The 25,000-nt window shown below is 39.3% G+C and overlaps 1 protein-coding gene across 1 annotated transcript in view; it reads right to left on the bottom strand.

Moving 5' to 3' along the window:
* The window catches only part of LOC128687573 (uncharacterized), a 321,474-nt gene that overhangs the window by 255,921 nt on the left and 40,553 nt on the right, over positions 1-25,000 (bottom strand). The gene's annotated exons all lie outside the window — the stretch shown is intronic.

Genomic DNA, 25,000 nt, shown 5'->3' with positions numbered 1-25,000 from the left:
AACTGGCAGGAAAGCCAGTAAATGAAATGATGGAATATGTAGCAACAAAATGCAAGGAGGCAGTGGAAAGGTTCATTCTCAAGGGCAACAGTAACAACGGGAAGACCAGAACAAGCCCCTGGTTCACCCGACGGTGTAAGGAGGCAAAAACAAAGTGCAATAGAGAATGGAAAAAGTACAGAAGGCAGAGAACACACGAAAATAGGGAGATCAGTCGCAGAGCCAGGAATGAGTACGCACAGGTAAGGAGGGAGGCCCAGCGACAGTATGAAAATGACATAGCATCGAGAATCAAGACAGACCCGAAACTGTTGTATAGCCACATCAGGAGGAAGACAACAGTCAAAGACCAGGTGATCAGATTAAGGACAGAAGGTGGAGAACTCACAAGAAATGATCAGGAGGTATGTGAGGAGCTGAACAGGAGATTTAAGGAAGTTTTTACAGTAGAGACAGGAAGGGCTGTGGGAAGACAGAACAGAAGGGAACATCAAGAGGGAATATACCAACAAGTGTTGGATGACATACGAACAACTGAGGAGGAGGTGAAGAAGCTCTTAAGTGACCTTGACACCTCAAAGGCGATGGGACCGGACAACATCTCCCCATGGGTCCTGAGAGAAGGAGCAGAGATGCTGTGTGTGCCTCTAACCACAATCTTCAACACATCCCTTGAAACTGGGCAACTACCTGAGAAATGGAAGACAGCTAATGTAGTCCCCATATTTAAGAAAGGAAACAGAAACGAGGCACTAAACTACAGACCTGTGTCTCTGACATGTATTGTGTGCAAAGTCATGGAGAAGATTATCAGGAGGAGAGTGGTCGAACACCTGGAAAGGAACAAGATTATAAATGAAAACCAGCATGGGTTCATGGAAGGCAAATCTTGTATCACAAACCTCCTGGAGCTTTATGACAAGGTAACAGAAGTAAGACATGAGAGAGAGGGTTGGGTAGATTGCGTTTTCCTAGACTGCAGGAAGGCCTTTGACACAGTTCCCCACAAGAGATTAGTGCAGAAGCTGGAGGATCAGGCACACGTAAAAGGAAGGGCACTGCAATGGATAAGGGAATACCTGACAGGGAGGCAGCAACGAGTCATGGTACGTGAAGAGGTATCACAGTGGGCGCCTGTTACGAGCGGGGTCCCACAGGGGTCAGTTCTAGGACCAGTGCTATTTTTGATATATGTGAACGACATGATGGAAGGAATAGACTCTGAAGTGTCCCTGTTCGCAGATGACGTGAAGTTGATGAGAAGAATTAAATCGGACGAGGATGAGGCAGGACTGCAAAGAGACCTGGAGAGGCTGGACATGTGGTCCAGTAACTGGCTTCTCGAATTCAATCCAGCCAAATGCAAAGTCATGAAGATTGGGGAGGGGCAAAGAAGACCACAGACAGAGTATAGGCTAGGTGGACAAAGACTACAGACCTCACTCAGGGAGAAAGACCTTGGGGTGACCATAACACCGAGCACATCACCGGAGGCACACATCAACCAAATAACCGCTGCAGCATACGGGCGCCTGGCAAACCTGAGAATAGCGTTCCGATACCTTAATAAGGAATCGTTCAAGACACTGTACACTGTGTATGTTAGGCCCATACTGGAGTATGCAGCACCAGTCTGGAACCCACACCTGGTCAAGCACGTCAAGAAGTTAGAGAAAGTACAAAGGTTTGCAACAAAGCTAGTCCCAGAGCTCAAGGGAATGTCGTACGAGGAAAGGTTAAGGGAAATCGGACTGACGACACTGGAGGACAGAAGGGTCAGGGGAGACATGATAACGACATACAAGATACTGCGGGGAATAGACAAGGTGGACAGAGATAGGATGTTCCAGAGAGGGGACACAGGGACAAGGGGTCACAACTGGAAGCTGAAGACTCAGACGAGTCACAGGGACGTTAGGAAGTATTTCTTCAGTCATAGAGTTGTCAGCAAGTGGAATAGCCTAGCAAGTGAAGTAGTGGAGGCAGGAACCATACATAGTTTTAAGAAGAGGTATGACAAAGCTCAGGAAGCAGAGAGAGAGAGGATCCAGTAGCGATCAGTGAAGAGGCGGGGCCAGGAGCTGAGTCTCGACCCCTGCAACCACAATTAGGTGAGTACAATTAGGTGAGTACACACACACACACGCACGAGCACACACACACACACACACACACACACACACACACACACACACACACACACACACACACACACACACACACACACACACACAGTGAGATTGACTGGGAAAACCTGGAGCCACATGGGGTTCCCGAAACATGGAGAGCCAAGATATTGGATGTGGTGCTGGAAAACCTCATGCACCAACATGTTAAGGACACTACCAGAGTGAGAGGGGAGGATGAGTCAGCAAGATTGGACCTTGTGTTCACCATGGGCAGTTCAGACATTGAGGACATCACATATGAGAGTCCCCTAGGAGCTAGTGACCACGTGGTTCTGTGCTTTGAATACATAGTAGAGTTGCAAGTGGAGAGAGTAACAGTAGTTGAATGGGAAAAGCCTGACTATAAAAGAGGGGACTGCATAGGGTTGAGGAACGTCCTGCAGGAGGTTCCGTGGGACAGAGAACTGGCAGGAAAGCCAGTAAATGAAATGATGGAATATGTAACAACAAAATGCAAGGAGGCTGTGGAAAGGTTTATTTCCAAGGGCAACAGAAACAATGGGAAGACCAGAACGAGCCCCTGGTTTACCCGACGGTGTAAGGAGGCAAAAAACGAAGTGCAATAGAGAATGGAAAAATTACAGAAGGCAGAGAACACATGAAAATAGGGAGATCAGACGCAGAGCCAGGAACGAGTATGCACAGTTAAGGAGGGAGGCCCAGCGACAGTGTGAAAATAACATAGCATCGAAAATCAAGACTGACTCGAAACTGTTGTATAGCCACATCAGGAGGAAGACAACAGTCAAAGACCAGGTGATCAGACTGAGGACAGAAGGTGGAGAACTCACAAGAAATGATCAGGAGGTATGTCAAGAGCTAAACAGGAGATTTAAGGAAGTTTATACAGTAGAGACAGGAAGGGCTCTGGGAAGACAGCACAGAAGGGAACATCAAGAGGGAATATACCAAGAAGTGTTGGATGACATACGAACAACCGAGGAGGAGGTGCAGAAGCTGCTAAGTGACCTTGATACCTCAAAGGCGATGGGACCGGACAACTCCCCATGGGTCCTTAGAGAAGGAGCAGAGATGCTGTGCGTGCCCCTAACCACAATCTTCAACACATCCCTTGAAACTGGGCTGAGAAATGGAAGACAGCAAATGTAGTCCCCATATTTAAGAAAGGAAACAGAAATGAGGCACTAAACTACAGACCTGTGTCTCTGACATGTATTGTGTGCAAAGACATGGAGAAGATTATCAGAAGGAGAGTGGTGGAACACCTGGAACGGAACAAGATTATAAATGAAAACCAGCATGAGTTCATGGAAGACAAATCCTGTGTCACAAACCTTCTGGAGTTTTATAACAAGGTAACAGAAGTAAGACACGAAAGAAAGGGGTAGGTTGATTGCGTTTTCTTAGACTGCAGGAAGGCCTTTGACACAGTTCCCCACAAGAGATTAATGCAGAAGCTGGAGGATCAGGCGAAAAAGATTTAGGAGTTCTGGTTAGCAGTAATCTGAAACCAAGACAATAGTGCATAAGTGTTCGCAATAAAGCTAATAGAATCCTTGGCTTCATATCAAGAAGCATACATAATAGGATTCCTCAGCTTGTTCTTCAACTCTATACATCCTTGGTTAGGCCTCATTTAGATTATGCTGCACAGTTTTGGTCACCGTTTTACAGAATGGACATAAATGCTCTGGAAAATGTACAAAGGAGGATGACAAAGTTGATCCCATGTATCAGAAACCTTCCCTATGAGGATAGACTAAGGGCCCTGAATCTGCACTCTCTAGAAAGACGTAGAATTAGGGGGGATGTGATTGAGGTGTATAAATGGAAGACAGGAATAAATAAAGGGGATGTAAATAGTGTGCTGAAAATATCTAGCCTAGACAGGACTCGCAGCAATGGTTTTAAGTTGGAAAAATTCAGATTCAGGAAGGATATAGGAAAGTACTGGTTTGGTAATAGAGTTGTGGATGAGTGGAACAAACTCCCAAGTACAGTTATAGAGGCCAGAACGTTGTGTAGCTTTAAAAATAGGTTGGATAAATACATGAGTGGATGTGGGTGGGTGTGAGTTGGACCTGATAGCTTGTGCTACCAGGTCGGTTGCCGTGTTCCTCCCTTAAGTCATTGTGACCTGACCTGACTAGGTTGGGTGGATTGGCTTAAGCCGGTAGGAGACTTGGACCTGCCTCGCATGGGCCAGTAGGCCTGCTGCAGTGTTCCTTCGTTCTTGTGTTCTTATGTTCTTATATAACAGGGAGGGCACTGCAATGGATCAGGGAATACCTAACAGGGAAGCAACAACGAGTCATGGTACGTGAAGAGGTATCACAGTGGGCGCCTGTGACGAGCGGGGTCCGACAGGGGTCAATTCTATTACCAGTGCTATTTTTGATATATGCGAACGACATGATGGAAGGAATAGACTCTGAAGTGTCCCTGTTCGCAGATGATGTGAAGTTGATGAGAAGACTTAAATCGGATGAGGATAAGAACATAAGAACATAAGAAAGGAGGAACACTGCAGGAGGCCTGCTGGCCCATACTAGGCAGGTCCTTTACAATTCATCCCACTAACAAAACATTTACCCAACCCAATTTTCAATGCTACCCAAGAAATAAGCTCTGATGTGAAAGTTCCACTCAAATCCAACCCTTCCCACTCATGTACTTATCCAACCTAGATTTGAAACTACCCAAAGTCCTAGCCTCAATAACCCAACTAGGTAGACTGTTCCACTCATCAACTACCCTATTTCCAAACCAATACTTTCCTATGTCCTTTCTAAATCTAAACTTATCTAATTTAAATCCATTACTGCGGGTTCTCTCTTGGAGAGACATCCTCAAGACCTTATTAATATCCCCTTTATTAATACCTATCTTCCACTTATACACTTCGATCAGGTCTCCCCTCATTCTTCGTCTAACAAGTGAATGTAACTTAAGAGTCTTCAATCTTTCTTCATAAGGAAGATTTCTGATGCTATGTATTAATTTAGTCATCCTACGCTGAATGTTTTCTAACGAATTTATGTCCATTTTGTAATACGGAGACCAGAACTGAGCTGCATAATCAAGGTGAGGCCTTACTAATGATGTATAAAGCTGCAGTATGACCTCTGGACTTCTGTTGCTTACACTTCTTGATATAAATCCCAGTAATCTATTTGCCTTATTACGTACGCTTAGGCATTGCTGTCTTGGTTTAAGGTTGCTGCTCACCATAACCCCCAAGTCCTTTTCGCAATCTGTATGGCTAAGTTCTACATCATTTAATTTATAAGTACTAGGGTTATGGGCACTCCCAAGCTTCAGAACCTTGCACTTATCTACATTGAACTGCATCTGCCACTTTTCTGACCAAGAATAGAGTTTGTTTAAATCCTCCTGAAGTTCCCTAACATCTACGTTTGAATCAATTATCCTACCTATCTTTGTGTCATCGGCGAATTTGCTCATATCACTAGTAATTCCCTCATCAAGATCATTGATATATATTATAAACAACAACGGGCCCAAGACTGATCCCTGTGGAACGCCACTTGTTACAGATCCCCACTCGGATTTAACCCCATTTATGGACACTCTCTGCTTCCTGTCAGTGAGCCATGACTCGATCCACGAGAGCACTTTTCCCCCAATGCCATGGGCTGCCACTTTCTTTAACAGTCTATGGTGCGGAACTCTATCAAAAGCCTTACTAAAATCTAAGTAAATAATATCAAATTCTTTATTGTGGTCAACAGCCTCAAAAGCTTTACTGAAGAAAGTTAATAAATTAGTTAGACAAGACCGGCCTCTTGTGAATCCATGCTGAGTATCATTAATCAAGCTATGCTTATCGAGATGGCTTCTTATAATCTCAGCTATAATTGACTCTAGTAATTTGCCTACAATTGAGGTCAGGCTTATTGGGCGGTAATTTGACGGTAACGACTTGTCCCCTGTTTTAAAAATAGGAGTTACATTAGCCATCTTCCACATATCAGACACTACACCTGTTTGAAGAGATAAATTAAAAATATTAGTTAATGGTTCACAGAGTTCCATTTTGCATTCCTTAAGAACCCTTGAAAAAACCTCATCAGGACCCGGCGACTTATTTTGCTTCAGTCTGTCTATCTGCCTCACAACCATCTCACTAGTGACTGTGATGTTACATAATTTATCTTCTTCTAGCCCACTGTAAAAATTAATTACTGGAATATTGTTAGTGTCTTCCTGTGTAAAAACTGAGAGAAAATAATTATTTAAAATCAAGCACATTTCATTCTCATTGTCAGTAAGGTGCCCATAGTTATTTTTAAGGGGACCTATCTTATCTCTAACTTTTGTTCTATAGACCTGGAAAAAACTTTTTGGGTTAGTTTTAGAATCCCTAGCAACTTTAATTTCATAGTCCCTTTTAGCTTTTCTTATCCCCTTTTTAATGTCCCTCTTAATGTCAATATACTGATTCATAAGATGACCCTCACCTCTTTTGATACGCCTATAAATTCCTTTCTTATGCCCTAGTAGATATTTGAGCCTATTATTCATCCATTTTGGGTCATTTCTATTTGATCTAATTTCTTTATATGGGATAAACGCTCTTTGAGCAGCATGTATAGTGTTCAGAAAACTGTCATATTGATAGCTCTCTTCGTTACCCCAGTCAACAGATGATAAGTGTTCTTTAAGCCCATCGTAATCTGCTAAGCGAAAATCTGGGACTGTTACTGAGTTATCGCTACTATCGTACTTCCATTCAATGCTAAATGTAATTGATTTGTGGTCGCTAGCACCCAGTTCCTCTGAAATTTCTAAATTATTAACAAGGGATTCATTGTTTGCCATAACTAAGTCAAGCAGGTTATTTCCCCTTGTAGGTTCTGTCACAAACTGCTTCAAAAAACAATCCTGAAATACTTCTAAGAAGTCGTACGATTCTAAATTCCCAGTCAAGAAATTCCAATCAACATGACTAAAGTTAAAGTCTCCTAGAATTACTACATTATCGTGCCTTGTGGCCTTAACAATTTCCTCCCATAGTAGTTTCCCTTGGTCCCTATCTAAGTTAGGGGGACGGTATATCACTCCTAAAATCAGTTTTTCATGCCCCTCTGAAAATTCTATCCAAACAGACTCTGTATGTGTTACTTCAGACTTAATACCCGTTTTTATGCAACAGTTCAAGCGATCTCGGACGTACAATGCCACCCCACCCCCCCTCCCAATACTTCTATCTTCTTGGAACAATTTAAAACCCTGAATATGACATTCCGCAGGCATGTCCCGACTTTTTGAATTAAACCACGTCTCAGTTAAGGCAAATACATCAATGTTACCTACACTAGCAACTAATCTCAACTCGTCCATCTTATTCCTAGCACTACGGCAATTAGCATAATAAACATTGAAAGACTCTCCTTTCTCTTTACCCTTCCTGCTCATTTCTATTTTTCTACTAAACCTATTACCGTCTTTATCACCCAAGGTCCCTGGCTTTTCAATATCTATCTCGTTCTTATTATTACTAGTTCCCCTAGAACTCGTAATATTACTACACTGGGACTTCACTGTTTTCCTGCCAAAACCCATACCACTAACTATTCCTAGTTTAAAGTCCTAACTGCTCCCTCCACTGCAGTTGCCAGTGCTCCCACCCCACACCTAGATAAGTGAACCCCATCCCTAGCATACATGTCATTTCTGCCATAGAAGAGGTCCCAGTTGTCAATGAATGTTACCGCATTTTCCTTACAGTATTTGTCCAGCCAGCAATTGACACCAATTGCCCTGGACAACCATTCACTTCCAACTCCCCTCCTTGGCAAAATACCACATATGAGAGGGTTCCCACCCTTACTTCTAATTATTTCTATTGCTGATCTATACCTGCTAATCAGGTCCTCACTCCTACGTCTGCCAACATTGTTGCCTCCAGCACTGAGACAGATAATAGGATTGCTCCCATTACCTCTCATGATGTCATCCAGACGGCTAACAATATCCTCCATCCCAGCCCCAGGAAAGCAAACTCTCTGTCTCCTACTCCTGTCCTTCAAGCAGAACGCCCTATCCATATACCTAACTTGGCTATCCCCAACAACAACAATATTCTTACCTTCCTTAATGTCTTTCGTCGTGTCGTTCCCAGTAGTCAACTCACATTCGTCGGGTAGCACTGAGAATGTATTGGATGTTTCCACAACAGTTTCCACGGCAGTCTCTTTCTTCTTCATCGTTTCTACCTTTCCATTCGTCTTCTTGATCGTCAACTTCTTTCCCTGCTGTCCAGCCACTGACCAGTTTCCTTTCTTGACCTGAGGACTCAAAACAGGAGGACTACTACGAATCTTCTTGTTCTCCTCGGTCAATCGCCGAATTTCCAAATTCGCCAACCTCAATTCTTCCTTAAGCTGTTGGTAAAGTTGCTCGATGGAGGGCATCTTGCTTCAATTCTAGAGAGCGCGCAAACAGGTCTTCACAGAGCCAAGTACACGTCAACACTGCGCAAATGCCAACTCAATCAGGAGCTACTGCGCAGCACGTCCGCACGGCCCAATAGCGATGCGATGAGGATGAGGCAGGACTGCAAAGAGACCTGGACAGGCTGGACATGTGGACCAGAAACTGGCTTCTCGAATTCAACCCTGCCAAATTCAAAGTCATGAAGATTGGGGAGGGGCAAAGAAGACCGCAGACAGAGTATAGGCTAGGTGGACAAGGACTACCGACCTCACTCAGGGAGAAAGACCTTGGGGTGACCATAACACCGAGCACGTCACCGGAGGCACACATCAACCAAATAGCTGCTGCAGCATACGGGCGCCTGGCAAACCTGAGAATAGCGTTTCGATACCTTAATAAGGAATCGTTCAAGACACTGTACACTGTGTATGTTAGGTCCATACTGGAGTATGCAGCACCAGTCTGGAACCCACACCTGGTCAAGCACGTCAAGAAGGAGGACAGAAGGGTCAGGGGAGACATGATAACGACATAAAAGATACTGCGGGGAATAGACAAGGTGGACAGAGATAGGATGTTCCAGAGAGGGGACACAGAAACAAGGGATCACAACTGGAAGCTGAAGACTCAGACGAGTCACAGGGACGTTAGGAAGTATTTCTTCAGTCATAGAGTCGTCAGGAAGTGGAATAGCCTAGCAAGTGAAGTAGTGGAGGCAGGAACCATACATAGTTTTAAGAAGAGGTATGACAAAGCTCAGGAAGCAGAGAGGGAGAGGACCTAGTAGCGATCAGTGAAGAGGCGGGGCCAGGAGCTGAGTCTCGACCCCTGCAACCACAATTAGGTGAGTACACACACACACACATAGAAGAGCCACCAAAGCCAGAACCTGAAAGTATTGTTTTGTTTAACTGAGTTCTTTGGTCTTCATTCAGTTGATGCAAACCTTGCTGGCTCCCTGTGGAAATTACACTAAAGGAATCGGCTACATTTACGATGCAACGAAAGTACGATGGAGCCTGCGATAAAAGGAAGCCAGAGGGCACCAGTTTGCTAAGTATTTTAGCTTCACACTTCCTCGCTCTCACGTAGCAAACGTACATTTTCTCCCTACATTTACCAATCAATATTTTTTTAGTCAATCATCTATTTTCTGTTTATGTCGTGTTGATCTCTCTCTCTCTGCTGGGTGAAATAAAGTCACACAGTATGGGAGATAAACTTCAGGGTTGGATCAATGACTGCTTTCCAATAGAAAACAGCAAGTGGTTTTAAACAACTGAATGTCCGTACGTAGCAAGTGAAGCTCCTCAGGGATCGTCACTTGGCCCAAGACTTTTCGTAATTTACCTAAATAGTAAAACGGAACTTCGATGTAGAGTACCAAGGATCGAGGATGACACGCAGTTAAAACAAACTATACCTTCGGTAGAAGACCGTAAACTTATTCAGCAGGATACGAGTCGGAGGTGGGTGTATAGGTGCTGATAATCAGTTTCAAAACTGATGAAAGAAATATATATTGCAGTTTAGAGATACCAATGTTGAACATGATTATAATATGTTTTGAAATACGTTAGTCGAGATAAAGGAGGAGACGAGTCATCATGTACAAATTAAGAAAAACCTCAAGTAAAAACGGAAGACGTCGGTCAGGTGGCCTAAACCTCCAATGGTGGGTCATCAACTGACTAAGAATGTCAGGGAGTGAACAGCGAAGGTATAAGAATGTTTCGTTTCATATCTACAGATGTCGATTACTGAACAGCAGACCAGCTATATATGACCCTTGAGGGCTTAGCGCTTAATTTTTATTATAATAATCACAATAGGCATCAGTTTCAATACTAATAATAATCTACTGATTAGACCTCCATTTTAATATGATATTAACTTTTAACAAATCAGATAACGTAAAAGATGAAGATAAACTGGAGAGAGTGAAGAGAAGGACAACAATACTCGTATTTATCCTTCAAAGTAAGTGAAGCTACGAAAATACCTCAAAGGGAAACTATTAGACTTGATAAACATGATTAAGACATTAAACGAATGTTAAATACTCAAACGTGAAAAAACGTTTTCAAGTTTTTTTAAAGACATATAACAAAGATATGTAGAAAGACATTAAACGAATGTTAAATACTCAAACGTGAAAAAACGTTTTCAAGTTTTTTTAAAGACATATAACAAAGATATGTAGCTTCTAGGCAGGAGATGCAAACAAAGGTTTATAACTCTTGGACATTGTAATTTCTATTCTTCATGTGTAAAACAATTTTTTTGGTAAAAATTAAAAAAATCTGAAAATACTCGACTGCAGTATAAAGTTGCAAGTAGAAATGCAGTCTATTGCTGCAGTACTGATATACAGTGCAGGGACCTGCCAAGGCGGCTCACTGTGTAATTCTTCCTGGTGGTGGTTGCAGTAAGTAGAGAGACTGAAATTCCACTAGATCTTTTGCAACGACGGTTGCAGTAAAATTACTTCATGACGTACACAGGGTGGATAGTAGACCTAAGGTGAGAAGATTTGGTGATAGTGAAACCATGACCCAGAGTTTATTATTATTATTATTATTATTATTATTATTATTATTATTGTTGTTGTTGTTGTTGTTGTTGTTGTTGTTGTTGTTGTTGTTGTTGTTGTTGTTGTTGTTGTTGTTGTTAGTAGTAGTAGTAGTAGTAGTAGTAGTAGTAGTAGTAGTAGTAGTAGTAGTAGTAGTAGTAGTAGTAGTAGCGTTTGTGATATTTTAGGTGTTAATTGTGGTCGTAGTGGAAATAGTAGCAGCACTGCACTTGTAGTTGTAATATTAACAGTAGTAATAATAGTAGCAGTAGTAGTAGTACTACTAGTAGTAGTAGGAATAGTAGTAGAAGTATTGTAGTAGTAGTAGGAGGAGTAGAAGTAGATTAGAGTAGTAGCAGTAGTTGTAGTAGTTGTTGTTGTTGCAGTAGTAGTAGCAGCAGCAGCAGCAGCAGCAAGAAGAAGCATCAGCAACAGCAGAAGCAGCAGCAGTCTTAGTTTCATTAGAAATATTAGTAGGAGATTCAAGTAATTCAAACTCCACTCCAATTCCAATGTTATAATACCCTTTACCGGGCAGGCTCATAAATATGTTGGCCTCACAACCTATTTTTTGCACATGTCTTCCTATTCACACTGTATCTCTGGCTTTCCGTTTTCTTGTTCTGACCAATCACAGGCCTTCTGTGAGTCGCTACAGCTAAGTGACTGCACCTTGCAATTGAAAAATAAAAAAACTACAAAGAAAAGGGCAATAAATTTATTGGCAAGCCCAGTAAGGGTAAAGGTAGCAGTTTCAATAAATATTTATTTTTATTTGTTATAACACATTTTTATAATGCCTGATGACAGTGAGACGAATCATACAATGTTAATCATTAGCCAGTGAGAGCTAAGACGTTTACATGAAAGTATTGCAGAACAAAAAAACATGTTACATCCTCTAAATGTAGACTTTTGGTTCATCTTTATATATTTTGGTATACTTTCAAAATATCTGTAAATAAGTTCCATTTATGTTTTTCGTATTGTCTTTTTGTATAATAGATTAGAAAAATTATTACTTCATGTTTAATTAACAGTTGGGACTTTGCAACATTTACAATCAGGCCCTCTTTACTGGGCAGGCCCATAAATTTATTGGCATCGAATTTTAGCAGTTGAGCCAAAAGTTATTTTTATAAATTCATATATTTATATATATATATATATATATATATATATATTTATATATATATATATATATATATATATATATATATATATATATATATATATATATATATATATATATATATATATATATATATATATATATATATATATATATATATATATTGCAAAACAACCACTGGGAAAGAATAGTGAAATTCCAAGTGCTGTCGTGACTTCTCACATTATCAGGGAACTATAAAAACAATACAATTGAGAATGTTAGAAGTCACGAAAGCGCTTGGAAATTCTCTATCTCATGGACGTGACAGGTAAAGGGTTTTTTAATATGCAGTTTTTTATGTCTGTAATGTGAGCAGATGGAGTGAAGGGCTTGAGACGAGTGGTTTGCTGTATGCCTGTCCTCGTCAGTCTTAGACAGAAGTAAAACTATCCGGCAGTATTATTGTCCTAAATAGATAACCGCTAAGAAAAATGTAGGTTTTTTTCCTTTCTATTCAGTGAAATCCATTATGTGTGCTCTCTCTCTCTCTCTCTCTCTCTCTCTCTCTCTAATCTACTTCTCGTGATATATATATATATATATAAATATATATATATATATATATATATATATATATATATATATATATATATATATATATATATATATATATATATATATATATATACATATATACATATACATATACATATACATATATATATACATATACATATACATATATATATATATATATATATATATATATATATATATATATATATATTTATATATATATATCACTCATTAAAATTTAGTCCTTTCTAAAATTTTCTCTTATACGTTTAAAGATATATTTTCTTCGTTAATGTTATTGTAAAAAAAAAATAATTTTGCACCAAAAGAATCTTTGAAAACTTACTTAACCTTATTATAACAATCCCAATTTATTTTAGCCTAATCCAACTAAATATATTTTAGATAAGTACACAGTAATTTAATACTAAAGAAACACAGTGAAATATATTTTTTTCGTTAGGTTCAGAATGATTTTTGCAAAATTATTGCATACACAAATTTTCGCTTGTCTTATATAGCAAGATGAGCGTTGCTATTTAAGCCAAGATCGCAAGTTTCACATATTCGGCACATGTATATATATATATATATATATATATATATATATATATATATATATATATATATATATATATATATATATATATATATATATATATATATATATATATATATATAAATATATTTCTAGCAACTTTAAAAGATTTATCAATTACATTTCTTGGGTATTTTAAATCATTACCTATTTCATAAATTTTGGATATTTCCTCATCTATGAACTCAGGACTACAAATTCGTAAAGCTCTCAAAAACATTGATGAGAAAACAGACAGTTTGACTCTATCTTGATGCGAGGAATAATAGTGGACATAGGAACAGTTATTTGTAGGTTTTCTGTAAATTTTAAATTTGAATTCATTATTACCCTTAATAATTAAAACATCTAGAAAAGGCAATGAGTTATTTTCTTCAAACTCAACAGTAAAGTTTATAGAATGTGCTAAGCTATTTAATTTTCCAAGGAAATGGTGTATATCTACATTTTTGGGCTTAAGACACAAAATAAATAGCTTAGCCCATTCTATAAACTTTACTGTTGAATTTGAAGAAAATAACTCATTGCCTTTTCTAGATGTTTTAATTATTAAGGGTAATAATGAATTCAAATTTAAAATTTACAGAAAACCTCCAAATAACTGTTCCTATGTCCACTATTATTCCTCGCATCAAGATAGAGTCAAACTGTCTGTTTTCTCATTAATGTTTTTGAGAGCTTTACGAATTTGTAGTCCTGAGTTCATAGATGAGGAAATATCCAAAATTTATGAAATAGGTAATGATTTAAAATACCCAAGAAATGTAATTGATGAATCTTTTAAAATTGCTAGAAATACTTTTTACAATCCAAAAAGGGACAACCAGCCTTATTCAACTAAAAATATGTTGGTTCTCCCTTACCATGAAAACTTGGTTGATATGCCTTCTCTTCTTAAGACTTTTAATATTAAAGTTGTATTCAAAAATCTTGATACAGTAAAAAAACTTTTGATAAAGAATTCCCCGCAAAATGCTGATGGATGTGTCTATAAGATTCCTTGTAAAATTTGCGATAAATTTTATTACGGTCAAACTGGTAAAAATCTCGAACTAAGATTAAAACAACATAAATATAGCATTAGAACTGGACAAGATTCCAATGCTCTATTTATTCATGTAAGAGATTTTAACCATCCAATTGATTTTCAAAAAGTTGAGAAAGTAGTATCAAGCAAGTCCATGGTCGACAGGAATATAATTGAATCTTGTTTCATAAAAAGCAGTTTTGACAATAATATGAATATTTTCTTTGGTTTATATAAATTAGATCCATTTATAATTAATAGAATTTGGGAAGAATTTAATAATACACTGGACAAATAATAATTTTTAAATTTTCTTGGGTAGAATAGTTTGTGGGTGAGTTGTGCAAAGGACCTATCCAAGTTGGGTCGGCGCGCGTCAGGTGTTTAACCGTTGTGGGATCTGATAGTGAGGTGCTGGCCAGACCCCTTATATAGCTTCCTTGGATGCTTTACTTTCATAGTTCCTTGATAATGTGAGTAGTCACGAAAGTGCTTGGAATTTCTCTACTCTTTCAGAGTGGTTGTTTTGCATATTCTGAAATCACCTGTTTACTGTGATCTTATTGCATATATATATATATATATATATATATATATATATATATATATATATATATATATATATATATATATATATATATATATATATATATATATATATATATTGATATATATATATATATATATATGATGGATGAATATATATATATATATATATATATATATATATATATATATATATATATATATATATATATATATATATATATATATATATATATATATATATATATATATATATATATATATATATATATATATATATATATATATATATATATATATATATATATATATATATATATATATCCTCTTATTTTCATTTTGTTTCTCTCTCCTCCAGTCCTATTAATCTCGAGCATCGTATCAGTTTCCGTAGTAACCAAAGACCTTCCTTGTATACCAAAAGCTCGTCTTCATATATTTTACTTTTTTTCCAAAACATAGGCAACAGTCATTAACTGGCAGCGGCTCTTTTTACTAATCCTAGAAGTGGGGTCTTTTCATCATAGCTGCCTGTAGAAAAGTGAGAGCGTTCATTTCTTCATCAGGGTAAATAGGAGGGGCCGTGAGGCTCTACAAATTGGCCGAGTGGAAAGTGTAAGAGTTTAGTTACTGTGAGAAGGAGATAGAGGGTGTAGATGTATGATGTTGATACGGGTGCAGTAGGAAGAGGTGTATAGTTGTGTAGCTGAATGAAATAGGCGAGACAGAAGCAGGCTGAGACTGAAGCCTTCATATATGGAGCGCAGGGAAAAAAACTATTAGCCGCGGTGTGGACTTTAAAAGTCCTTTGTTATCTGTTGAGAGCTGTCTACTTATGTCTATATTAAGGACTTTCATGTAATATCTGTATGTCTGAGGCAAGGATAGTAAAGGAGAAGGCTCTTTCAAAACTATTTACTCTCTTCCGATGCTGCTGGTATGAAACAGGAGAGAGGGAGGAAATATACCATATCATATTGAAAAAAAAATATGGAATTTGCATAAGAATTAATGTGGGTAGAAGGCATAAGTCATATGTACCGCTACGTCTTAATAAATCTGGATACTGGACGCATATCCCTGCAGTGACTACCACACCTACCACCTCTGTCTCTACTTCTACAATTATTATTATTATTATTATTATTATTATTATTATTATTATTATTATTATTATTATTATTATTATTATTATTATTAAAATAAGCAAGCGGTTGATTTCAGTTTGCACCAGCATAGTATCTAGTATCATTTATGTAATTTGTGACTGGGACTGGACTAAGAAGTGATCAATGAATGATATGCTAAATTGTAATGAAATTGTAATCGTGTCTTCATGATTTTACGTGTCACTTATAACAAATTTGAAGGGACTTGAGCCAGAGCTTGCAACCACCAAACTGATCTTAGATGTGTCTATGAAAACCTGCATTTATGGTCACAGTGGGGCCCCTGCTAGCCTTCCTAGTGTCTACAGAAATACACCTAACTGGATGACTCTTATTAAGCTCCCACGGTATAGTAGACAACGCACTGGATTCTTAGGTTTAGGACTGGTTTGTCATGGGTTTCAACCCTCTTTTCTGCAAGACGATAAAAGGCATTAAAATATATTCTATGTAGTCGTTTACAGATAGAGAATGTTTTTTTTTAATTAGCAGTTACTGCTAATTACATGTGGTCAGTACTCAAAAAATTTGAAGAGATAGAATTTAAATATTTGCGAAAGAGTGGCCAAAAAAATGCAATATAGAAAAAAAAATAGCATAACAGTAATATTTTTTTAGCATCCCAGATTGAGTAGAAATTATAAATAGGTAATGTTATAGTTTAGAAATTAGGCGTGAAAAAATAATTGTTTTGCAAATCGTAAATATGGTAATACAACGTATTATTTTTTTTTTAAATTTGTTATACGAAATCATTGCAAAAGATACCTACATGCCTTATTAGAAGCTCATAACATAAGATGTTTTTGAGATGTTAAAAGTGTAAAGAAATGGGCAAACGTTTAAAAATTTATGCTTATTTGCTGAGTTAAAAACCATGTGGAGTCTGTTTAGATAACCTACTTCCTTACTGCCCCAGAGGAGCAGACATGATACACACTTCCTCTTATTTTTAATTAAATTAGTAATGTAAGCACCTATACATTTCCCTTATAATCCGGAGATTCTATTAATTAAGAAACATCAGTGTTAAAAGTTTGAAATTCATCTAATCAGGCATTCCAATAGGTGGACTGTGGTGAAGTGTTCTGTAATGCAATCAGGAGAAAGAGTAATCGGAAGAGGAAGAGGAAGAGGAAGAGAGAGAGGGATCAAGTAAAGATGGGAAGAATTTAGAGATGGAAGGAAAGAAATGAAAAGAGAAGGCAGAGAAGAAAAGGGATGGAAGAACAGAATGCCTTTAAGAAGAGAGGGATAGTGGATTAAAACATGGAAGGGAAAGAGCTTGTGATCAGAGAAGGGGAAAAATGTATGAATAAGGATGAGGAATATTGTGTGTGGTAGCAACAAGAGAATGTCCGGTGGGAGATCTATGATCAAAAGCAATATAATTAAAAGTAGACGTAATGTAAGTAGGTGGATTATTATTATTATAATCAAGGGGGAAGCGCTAAACCCGGAGGATTATACAGCGCCTGGGGGGGGGGATGTGGAAGGCATTCAGGCTTAATTCGGGGAACTGGAGCACAGATCCAATTCCCTAAATCAAGAGCCCCTCACCAACATCAAGGAACCTTCCTTGAGGGGTAAGTAGGTGGAGGTACCCATTTAGTAGAAAAAAGCTAGCGCAGTGGGCGGGTTATGAGGGAGAGCATATTAGCAACGTTCTTTGACCTGTTTCGCGTAAACAAACAGCACTCCACAAGAGAGACAAGTACCATCGAGCCGACGTCACTGAGCGTTCAGAACGATACTTTCTATTAACGAACCAGCGCCACAGAATGCTTGAAAAAACAAGAAACATGTTTTACCACCTAGCCAACATAAGTTAACATATAGAAGTGCCGTTCACCATAGGTACTGCTCATATGCTGTTCACCCTTCAAGTAGCGGATGGAAAACACATGCTTTTAGACTTCACAAGGCTCTGAGAAAATGTCTCAAAGCAGTGTTTCCTTTGTTTTAAAAGACTTTTGTTACTGCAACGACTCCTGACAGTAAGCAAAAGTTGTGGGACAATGCCACGGCGAGAAGGTTGTCGTTGTCCCAAAAATGCTGGTGCTCTTGTTCGAGAAATGTTGCTGCTCTTGTTTCATAAATTTTGCTGCTGTAGTTTGAAAGATGCTGTTGCTGTTATTCAGGGCATGAGGCAGCCATTGCTCCAAGTATGCTGCACCATTTTTTTCAGGGCATTCTGCGGCCGTTGTTCCAGATATGCTGTGATCATTGCCACAAACATGTTGCGGTTGTTCTAAATATGCTGGTGGCTTTATTCCAGACATGCTTCGGGTGTTGTGCAGATATACTGGAAACGCTGCTGGAACACACTGCTGCAGTTATAAAAACATGCTGAGATCACTGCTCAAAAACTGCTCCTGCCATTGCTCCAAATATGCTGTGGTGGTCTTTGGTCCACACATACATACTGCTCCCGATGTTCCAAATATTCTATTGGATTTTTCCAAAAATGCTTCGGATTTTACTCCAAAAATGCTTCGGATTTTACTCCAAATATGCTACTGGAATTCTTCCAAACATGCTTCAGCCGTTCATACGAAGCTGCTGCAGCCGTTGTTCTCACCATCCTGTGGAACAACGTTTCGCGAGTTGTGAGACAGGCCAAGTGGCTTATCTCGTCCCCGCAGCTGCTGAAGCCAAGGAAGCCTCAAAAAAAAAGGGCAGTGGTGAGGGAAGACATTACTGCTGCTCTTGGTGTCACCAATAGCCCCACGGTGACTATATATCGTGTAAACCATCGATTTAGTGGGCCTCGAGTTCACGTACCTCGATTTAAGAAAGTCGATCAAATGGCCCTCGATTTAACAAACTTCAGTATAACAGATTCGGAAAATGCGGGGCAAAATTTGCTGGATTCAGAATTGTTCTTTACTGATTAGATATGGCTAAACAATCCCAGCCTTATCCATCACAATTGTCTTTCTACACCTGTAGTCCATTATAGGGAGGCTTTACTATAACACAGTGTGCTCTTTCTATAGTTTGCCGTGGTAATAAAATGTTTATAGGACCCTCAGATAGAGTGCATCGCTCCCACAACAATGGTTACAGTTGCGTCACAAAATATACGGGATGTGGCCCGGCTTCGCTGTTTGTTTAACCTCCAGATCGACGGCTGTTTGTTTGTGTATTTTTCTCGTATGTTGACTGGCTCATAAAATATACTTCTCTTTCATGTCAAAATATCCAACTGTAACCTTTAATAAAAGCACAATATGATGTGTGAGAGAATTTAACTCTTTAATGATATTAAAAACAATTAAGGATAATATATTATGCTAAAAAGCATCAAGCAATATTTACACTTTTTTTGTTTGTATTTTGTTTGTGCAGTTATTTTAATTGTTCGTTTCTCTTGTCATAATCTTCATTAACATAATTGTCCCTGGGTTGTGTTTTTATTAATAATATTATTATCATTTACTCTTGATGTGATTGGTTTCATATTTTCTACAATGCTTAAAGAAAGTTCACATTAATTTTGGGCGGTGTAAGTTTTAATCTGTCAGATTTATTAAAAAAAAAAATAGGCCTCCATGCAATAACTGGAAAATGTCTTGGTATGTCTTAATTGGAGAAAAATTTTGAATTGTTCTCGGGTTATGAAGATGCCAGTCTGCTATTTTTATTGAAAAATTTATAAAACTTTATTATTTTTATTTTATTATTATTGCTATTATTATTATTATTATTATTATTATTATTATTATTATTATTATTATTATTATTATTATTATTATTATTACTATAACTAAGCGCTAAATCCTTAAGGGTTATACAGCGCTGAGAAAACTTCATATATATATATATTGGTTTTCATGAGAAAATTTGTGAATGTTTCATCCCAACCACTTCAAACCTAAAACGCTGATGTATCTTTGAAAAAGTTTTGGATAGTTATTGGTTTGTGTAGGCACCAACTTACAAACTTTTTGTTCAGCCCCTCAGCTGTCCTTCTCTGGTAGCTCACAGAGAATTTAAAATAGAATATAAAGGACGTAGCGTTTTTTAAATGCGGTGTGAAACCTTGATCCGGCTGACTAGCGGATACTGGTCATCATCTAAGTCCCGTGTCAGGCAACACTGTGCGCTTCCATCCACCACCATCTTAAATATGATAATCCTGTACAGCTTTACTGGAGAGCTGGTTATATTTTCAGGAGCATTATTCTTTGCTTCCTCAAAGGGCTTCGTTTATAACTTGCGAAAGCCTCATCCGATGGGATGAGGGGAAGGTTTCTTCTAATGCTGAAATGAGTAGATCCCGTTATGTCAATTTCATAAAATGATTGCTGTTTTGGTTTTTATGCAGTAACTTGAGAAAGTCTCATCTGATCAGCTTTAAACTTTCCACAGTGGTATGTCCCACTTAAGTCAAGGTTACCTGTAATTCATGAGGCCCGATCCCAGACCAGGCCTCCTTGTTGCTGGTCTGTCAATCAGGTTTTAGGTGGCCGTTGCCTACAGTCATAGATATGCACCTCTACTCGGCTGATCAAGAATTGACTAAAACAATTTACCAAGTTTCCTCTTAAAGACCTATGGGTTTTTGGGGGCAAATACTGTACCTTAATGTGAGGTGGGAGGAAGTTGAAGAGTCGTGGTTCCTTTATAGTTATTGAATCCTCTCTCAGCTTATTTACTGTGCCCCTCCTTTTTGTTGGAAGTACTTTACACCGACCGCAAGCCTCATGCTTTCAAATGGAGTGATATCCGAGTAAAGGTTTAGAGCCAAGCCCTGAAAAATCCTTCAGCTGTATATTTCTTTCTAGCTTATGTTCTATTATTGCAGTTGAGGACCTTCAAGCGCTCCAAGTAACTTAGGTGTTTAACGTAGTTCATACGAGCTGTATAGGTCCTCTGTACAGCCGATGATACAATTTTATTCACTTCAGATAAATCAATGCTGAACTCGCTAAAATATCTACTTGGGTCATAACTAGCAAACTCAAGAATAGGAAAACTAATTCTCTGAATCAAAAGCCCTTCGCCAGCATAAAGGAAATATATTTACCATCAAAAGTAAAAAAAAAAAATAGAAGGTAAAAGAGAACGACGAAAAGAAAAACATCAAGGAAAGGATACTATAAATATTAGACGAAGAAAATGTAATCAATAGACAAAAACGCCTATTAAAACCTTGAGTCAAACTTAAAACTTGATAAGAAGCGATGAACCTCGTCTTTTCAAAGCGTTTGTTATTAACTGGTTCTGGGTGGAGCAAGCCATTAGTAGGGTGGCCCTAGGTGGAGCAAGACATCAGCAGGGTGGCCCTGGGTGGGGCAAGCCATCAGTAACGTGCCCTGGTTGGGGCAAGCCATCGGTAAGGTGGCCTTTAGTATAGCAATGCCACCAGTAATATGACACTGTATGTGTTTAGCCATCGTCTGTCAATAACGTTGTCTTGGGTGTGGTTAGCATTCAGTAAAGTAGCCCTAAAATAGTTCAGATGTCATAGAGTGGCTCAGGGTACAGCTAGCACTAAGAATAATCCTGGGTGTGTACAGCTCTGTGTAGGGTGGTCGCTCTTGCTGTCAGGGGGCCCTGGGTGTAGAGAATCCAACTATCAGGTTAACATAGCCTCCTCTTCTTTTGTTCTCTCTGTATGCGATCCCAAACCCTATTTCAGCTCTGTGCTCGACTTCTCGAACGCGAAGATATTGGCCGGGATCCGAAAGTTAGCCGACGACCTCTCTCTCATTGTAAAGTGCAGGAACAAATTTTCGGCCCGGCAGCGAGACCTTGTTTGGTATTTGCCGAGTTTATATCCAGCGGTCGTGTGAACTCAGGAGACGCCCAGGAATTTATACTTCTTTATATTTATTTTTGGTATGAGTGTACACACACACACACACACACACACACACACACACACACACACACACACACACACACACATGTACCACTCCACACCAACCAGAACCAAGCCACACTCTGCACCCAGTTTCTTCCCCCTCAGGCACTAATACCATAACAGCAGCATTCTACCATAGTAACCAGAACTGCCTACCACACCCTCAGCCTGCACTAACCCTTCCCACCCCCAGATACAGTTCTAGAAAAGAAGCTGAAGGTATGGTACATCAACGCAGATGGAATAACAAATAAAAGTGATGAGTGGTGAGAAAGAACCACTGAGGCATCCCTGGACAACATAGCACTCACAGAGACAAAGATCCTGAGGAAAGACAGGGAAAACAGAGGGAGGGAGAGAGGAGCTGCACTGCTTGTCAAAAACCAGCAGAGTTTTGAGATGGGAGAACTAGTCAGAGGTGTAACGGATGACTACATACTGTTAACGCTTCAAACTGGGGTCGAAAAGTGATGATAGCAGTGATGTACAACCCATCACCAAACAGAAGGAGGCTAAGACAAGAATACGATGAGAGCAATAGAGCAATGGTGGCTACATTAGCCGAAGCTAAACAGAAGGGCCTACATAAGCACGGCAAAGTTACACTTTATGGAGGATTTCAACCATAAGGAGACCGACTGGGAAAATCTGAAGCCACATAGATGACCGGAGATGTTGAGGGCAAAGATGCTGGAGGCGGTGCTGGAAAACTTCATGTACCAACATGTTAGTGACACAACTAGAGAGAGAAAGCGATGAACAAGCAAGGCTCGACCTCTTATCCACCTTGAACAGTCCAGACATAGGGGATATCACACACGAAAGGCCCCTAGGCGCTAGCAACCACGTGGTCCTGAGTTTCAAATACATAGTAGGATTAATGGAGAGTGAAGCAGTACAAGAAGGATAGGAGAGGTCAACCTTCCAAAAAGGGGACTAGACAGGTATGAGGGAATGCCTGCATGAGGTGCAGTGGGTAAGAGAGCTAGAGGGAAAGAGAGTAAACGAAATAAGTGCTGTGAAGCAAAGAAAAAGTTCGTGCTAAGAGGAGTAAAAGAAACAACGGGAAGACCAGAGTCCATGGTTTATCCAGAAGTGTGGAGAGGCCAAAGCCAAGTGTGCTAGAGTGTGGAAGAAGTATATAAGGTAAAGGACTCAGGAAAACAGATAAATAACCCAAAGAGCCAGAGATGAATTTGCATGGTTAGGCATCGCTGTTAAAATGATATAGCATCAAAAGCCAAATATGACCCAAAGTTGTTATAAAGCCACATCAGAAGAAAAAAAAAAGGCAAGAACCAGGTGATCAGGCAGAGGAAGGAGGGAGAGCTCACAGGGAACGACCAAGAAATATGTAAGGAGCTCAGATCATGATTCAGGGACGTATTCATAGTGGACACGGAGAGGCTTCCAGCAAACCAAGGTAGTAGAGTGAATCAGCAAATGCTGAACACATTGCACATAGTCGAAGTGAAAAAAAAGTTAGGAGGAGCTAGACTCCTCGATGGCGGTGAGCCCAGATAATATCTCTCTTTGGGTGCTGAGAGAGGGACCAGATGCACTGTCACTAACAACAACCTTTAATAAAATCAATCAAAACGGGTCAATTGCGTGAGGTGTGGAAGAAAGTAAACGTAGTCCCGATTTTAAGAAATGGACAGATAAGCAGCTCTAAACTACAGACTAGTGTCACTGACGTATATATTATGTAAAGTTATGGAGAAGATTATCAGGAACGGCTCATGCATGACAAAGAGCACAATTTCAGAGAAGGGAAATCCTACATACGTCACAAACCTTCTGAGTTTTGCGACAAGGTAGCGTAAGTAAGACATCATGTATTGTAAGAAGACTTTCGACACAGTATCACATAAGAGACTGGTTGAAAAGCTAGAGGAGCAGACAGAAATAACAGAGAAAGTACTAGAATGGAAACAATGTGTGTTGGTATGTGACGAGGTGTCAGAGTGGGTGCATGTGACTATTAGGGCTCCACAAGCATCAGCCCTAGGTCTGGTTCCGTTTCTTATACTATATGTGAATGACATGACAGAAGGGATAGATTCAGAGGTGTCCCTTTTCGCAGATGATGTTAAGCCAATGAGGAGAATACAAGTGGACGAGGATCAGGTAAGCCTACACGGGATCTGGACAGGCTGCAAGCCTGGTCCGGGAGTTTAAACCCAGCAATTGCAAAGTTATGGAGCTTGGTAAAGGATGAAGAAGACCCCAGATGGAGTACAGCCTAAGAGGTCAAAGGCTCCAAAACTCAGTGAAAAGAATCTTGGGGTGAGCATCATACCGAGCACATCTGAGAGCACATCAACCAAATAACTGCTGCAGCACATGGGCACCTGGCAAACCTGAGAATAGCGTTTCGACACCTAAGTAAGGAGTTATTCACGACACTGTACCCTGTGTACACGTCAGGCCCATATTGGAGTATGCAGCACCAGTATGGAACCCACACCTGGTTAAACACTTCAAGGAATTAGAGAAAGTGCAAAGGTTTGCAACAAGATTAGTCCCGGAGCTAATGGGTATGTCCCAAGAGGAGTAATTAAGGGAACTCATCCTGACAACACTGGATAACAGGAGAGATAGGGAAAACAAGATAACGATATTTAAAATACTGAAAGGAACTGACAAGGTGGATAGGGACAGAATGTTGCAGATATATGACACAAAAAAGGGGTCGTAAATGGAAGCTGAAAAATTCGATGGGTCACAGGGATGTTAGGAAGTATTTCTTCAGTCATAGAGTTGCTAGGAAGTGGAACAATTTGCAGAGTCATACAGTTGAGGCAGCATCCATACATAACTTTAAGAGGAGGTACGATAATGCTCATGAAACAAGGAGAGAGTGGACCTAGTAGCGACCAGCGAAGAGGCGGGGCCAGGAGCTATGAATCGACCC

This window comes from Cherax quadricarinatus, chromosome 1 (assembly GCF_038502225.1).
Source record: "Cherax quadricarinatus isolate ZL_2023a chromosome 1, ASM3850222v1, whole genome shotgun sequence".
Lineage (NCBI taxonomy): Eukaryota > Metazoa > Arthropoda > Malacostraca > Decapoda > Parastacidae > Cherax > Cherax quadricarinatus.
Note: the sequence above shows the minus strand (reverse complement) of the source record. Positions and strands in the feature narration are given on the sequence as shown.